This window comes from Prunus dulcis, chromosome 4 (assembly GCF_902201215.1).
Source record: "Prunus dulcis chromosome 4, ALMONDv2, whole genome shotgun sequence".
Classification (NCBI taxonomy): Eukaryota; Viridiplantae; Streptophyta; class Magnoliopsida; order Rosales; family Rosaceae; genus Prunus; species Prunus dulcis.
The window spans coordinates 8,980,570-8,985,219 of record NC_047653.1 but is presented as its reverse complement, the minus strand read 5'-3'; the positions used below and the strand labels follow the sequence as shown (position 1 = coordinate 8,985,219).

Sequence of the window (4,650 nt, the reverse complement as noted above, 5' to 3'; positions counted from 1 at the left end):
ACTTGATTTCTTTAACCCCACTACCCATTGCTTTGGTCTCAGAAAATTCCCAAAACACAGTCCAACAACTCAAGTTTAATGCAAATGTTAGGTCTACAGCTACATGTTACAATGTATATATCTATAATGTACCATGTGTTTTAGTAGTCTAAAAGGTATTTTGGGAATTAGACGACATAGAAGCACAGTGTCCTGCCTTAAACCAAGAACGCAAAAACAAAAAAACATATTGGATATTCATCTTTACTTGTTTATTTTACTAGAATTTTTCAAGTACATAGACAGAATTTCTAGGGGGAGTAAAAACATGCATCTTTCTTTACACTCCATCGGTATTAATTTAACAATGTATAGTGAAATCTACTGAACGCGATCATGGGAAAGGGATTTAATAAACCCGTCTAAGCTGATGACGTTCTTTCTCTTTAAAAACTGGGAGTACCAGTAAGCAGAGAGTTTCGGTTGTCTTCTTAAATCGGGGTCATCCAAATCGATGTAGTAGAGGCCGTAGCCCGATTCATAGCCGTCCAACAGCTCAAGGGAATCCAAGAAGGACCATATAAAATAGCCTCTGACGTTTGATCCATTCCTTCCAAAGTAAATATTTCATAGCATCCATTAGTAATTTAAACACCTTTATTTGGACTTGGCCAGTTAGCCTTTACAAAATGGAGAGAACATGATAAAATCATATAACCGTCGGCTTAAATTATAATCGACAGAAAATAGGTATACCTTACAGCTTCAAGCAAATTTTGGATGTGTCCGTCCAAATATTTCACCCTTGGCCAATCCTCTAATGATGAATTGCGTCGAGTTCGTTGACCTAAAATATATTGGATGCCAGACTTTTTTCATTAAAATTTCATCATTTTGAAGAGTTTAGTTGTTTTGTCTTTTTGCTGCGTTATGTTTTCTCACATTATATATGTCTTCATATAAATGCACTCTAGCAGTACTTTGATTAAAATTCACTATTTAGTATAGAGAGAGAGAGAGAGAGAGAGAGAGAGAGAGAGAGAGAGAGAGACCATTTTCTTGGATATATATTGGAGGATTTCCATAGTTTTGCTTGACATATTCCAGCAGTCGTTGCAGGCCCCAGGGAGTTATTGGAAACTGAAGTCAAAGAAATCGATCAGTAATAAGGCTCTGAAATTAACCCCATAAGCAGTGAATTGATTACGTTCAAGCTTCTACCTCAAATGTTGTATCATTTTGTAGACCTGCACGTGAAATTAAAGAAAGTTTGAAAACTATCACATGAACAATGCACAAATATTCCTTGCACATGAGCAATGAACAAAAAGAAAAAATGAACAACGCACAAACAGCCTGTAGACAAAGAAATTTTGGTGCAATAAATTTCATTGGACAAGAAAATAATTAGGGTTCGGTGGATTAAATCGTGGGCCCCGTAATTCGCCCATGTGGCGTGTGACTCATCAAAATCGGATTAGTTGTCAAAAATGACAAATGGCGACATCCGACGGAGTGCATCAAACGGTTCAAGATGAAGACAAAATTAAAGGAAAGAATCTTCTGTGATTGACTTTGATTTAAATCAAATATTAATCAAGTTAATCAATTGAAGATAATCTGGTTAAATTGCCAGATTATGGGAATTGATTTAAATCAAATCAAAATCCCACAAAACAAGGTTTTAAATAGGGAAAGTTATTTAGGTCAAGCATCCTACAAAAGCCTATAAATAGGAGGTCTCAAGACGAAAGATGGGTCAGAGAAAAAACCTAGCACTCAGAAGAAACAGAAAACTCTCTACATTCTTCACCCTACTTTGGAAGAGCCACCAAGCACAACAAATACGTGCCGGTTCCTTCACCATAGAAAAATCCCAAACACCAAACAAGCTTCATGCTACCCGTTTGATCAAGATCAAGTCTCTACGACCCTTGTATCAAACACAAATTTTCTTTAAACACTTTGAAGATCGAATCAGAGGATTCAATACAGAGATTGTAACCCTAAATTTCATAAATACAATATTATTTTGTACACGTGTTCTTGTCTCATTTGTCGCAAGAAATTCGTGTTTACAAATTTGGCACGCCCAGTGGGACAATCTCTGCCTCTCATCTCTTTCTCCAGTTCCAAAATCAATCAACACACCAAAAATGATGGCTTCCAAGAAGATTCAATCCGTTCCCGCGACGAGAGGCCAAAGCGTGAGCGCCTCCTTCTCAAGCGGAGATTCTGCTGGGGTCGTCACCCGGAGCAAGGCCAAGGCGATATCCGTAACTCAACATGTTACTTCCATACCGACTCAAGCCAAGGCGAAAGATGTTCACCGAAGGCGCAAACCGGTTATCAATTTGGCCTCATTGGGGCAAAAGAAGAATACCTCTCGGGCGGATGAGAGAAACTCTCGGAGTGAAGGGAGGAGTTTTTCGGGTTCGAAAAATTCGAGAGGACGCTCACTCTCGCCTGTTTCAGACGCTGACTCGAGCACATGCTCATACCATGGATCCCCGCCTGACGATCAACAGAAGAAGCTTACCTCGGCATCCGTAGGTGAGTCTTATTCTATGGCTATGCAGGTCATGGTGACGGGAGCTATGTCTATTGAAGAGCAGCTGGCCCATATGAGCAAAGCGGTCACCAAATTGACTAAGATGGTTGAGGAGAAGGATGCGCAGATTGCTTCTCTCATCAACAACAAGTGGGAAGGGCATCAGGATAAGGAGCCTGGTCAAGACGCACACAAGAAAGGACCACATCATGAGGCTGAATCCAGCGAGAAAAGATTGGGTCATGAAACAGAGTCGGGTGAGAAGTCGCACGAAAAAGGTGACGCCACCTCGGTGGGTTCTTTGTCAGTCCAACAACTTCAGGACATGATCGCAAACACCATCAGGGTTCAATACGGAGCACCTTCCCGAGACACGCTCATGTATTCTAAGCCATACACCAAGAGGATAGACAACTTGCGGATGCCAACAGGATATCAACCTCCCAAATTCCAACAGTTCGATGGAAAGGGCAACCCAAAACAACATGTTGCACACTTCGTCGAAACATGCAATAATGCCGGGACGGAGGGTGACCACCTGGTGAAACAATTTGTTCGTTCCTTGAAAGGAAATGCATTTGATTGGTATATAGACTTGGAGTCCGATTCCCTTGACAGTTGGGATCAGATGGAGCGAGAATTCTTGAACAGATTCTATAGCACTCGTCGCACTGTGAGTATGATGGAACTCACAAATACCAAGCAATGGAAAGATGAACCTGTCGTCGATTACATCAATCGATGGCGCTCGTTAAGCCTGGATTGCAAAGATAGGCTTTTGGAGTTATCGGCCGTTGAGATGTGCATTCAAGGAATGCATTGGGGGTTACTTTACATTCTACAAGGAATTAAACCCCGCACGTTTGAGGAGCTAGCCACTCGTGCCCATGATATGGAGTTGAGTATAGCTAGTCACGGAGGAAAGCATGAGCCCTTTATGGAGCAAAGAAAGGAGAAAGTCTTTGGACAAAAGACAGATAAACCTGTCAAGAAGCCTACCAAGGAAGCAATGACAATAAACACCGTCCCCGTCAAAATCTCCACCCGAGACAAGAAGAAAGAAGTTAGAAGGATGGAGCCATCTCGAGAAGTGGATAGACGTCGACGCACTTTGAAGGAGTTAGAGGAAAAAACGTACCCCTTTCCTGACTCCGATGTCGCAGGTATGCTTGAGGACTTGCTCGAAAAGAAGGTGATCGAATTGCCGGAATGTAAGCGGCCTGAAGAGATGAACTGAGTCAACGACCCTAAGTTTTGCAAATACCACCGAATTGTCAGCCATCCGGTAGAGAAGTGCTTCGTGTTGAAGGAGCTAATTATGAACTTGGCTAGGCAAGGAAGGATTGAGTTGGATGTTGACGAAATCGCAGATGCGAACGTTGCCACAATTGTGTTTGGATCCTTCGATCCGATGCCGCTGCCCGCATTATCAAAAAGATTGGAATTCCAATCAACAAGGGGCATACACCAGGTGACTGATCCTTGCACGGAAGAAGTGGAGGGCAAACCGAACAATCAAGGTGGTGATGGCTTCGTTGGTGATTCATCTTTCGATGACAATGAAGGATGGACGCTCGTTACCCGGCGAAAACCTCGTACGAAGAGCATTCCTCAACGACAAAATACTCAATCAAAGAGGGAGCGGCGAAAAAGGAGTTCGCACAAACGCTCTAAAACCAAAACCAGAATAATGGTGAAGAGAGATTCTGGCGGAGAAAGTGGACCACTAATCCAAGAGCCACGAATTCCAATTACGCTAGAAGAATACCTTCCCAAAATGTTCTTCGTAAGAGGACCAATTGAGACTGTTTATATGACAACTTGCTATCAAGTAGATGACGAAGATGTCTCGGAAGGAAGATCGGAAACTCATGAAGAGCAAAAGGCCCTGACACAGATAGAAGATTCACCATCGCACCTCAATGTTGAGGAAATGGTGGAACTTCCTGAAGCAATACGCATAGCATTGGTAAAGACGTTGATGGATCTCAATATTCATCCAAATCAAATAAGGGAGGCCAAAAAATTAGAGCCTGAGTCTCAAGATCGTGCTATCTGTTGTGCGACATGTGCTTCCATCACATTCACCGATGAAGATCTTTTGTTAGGATCCAAACCAC

The 4,650-nt window shown here is 42.2% G+C and overlaps 1 long non-coding RNA gene across 1 annotated transcript; it reads right to left on the bottom strand.

Moving 5' to 3' along the window:
- Positions 1-215: 215 nt before the first annotated feature.
- Positions 216-1,231, bottom strand: LOC117626340. Its single transcript, XR_004585544.1, has 4 exons — positions 1,201-1,231; positions 1,032-1,119; positions 736-826; positions 216-589 (listed from the first exon to the last, which is right to left on the bottom strand). It is a non-coding gene; the product is annotated as an uncharacterized LOC117626340 (long non-coding RNA).
- Between the last annotated feature and the right edge of the window lie 3,419 nt (positions 1,232-4,650).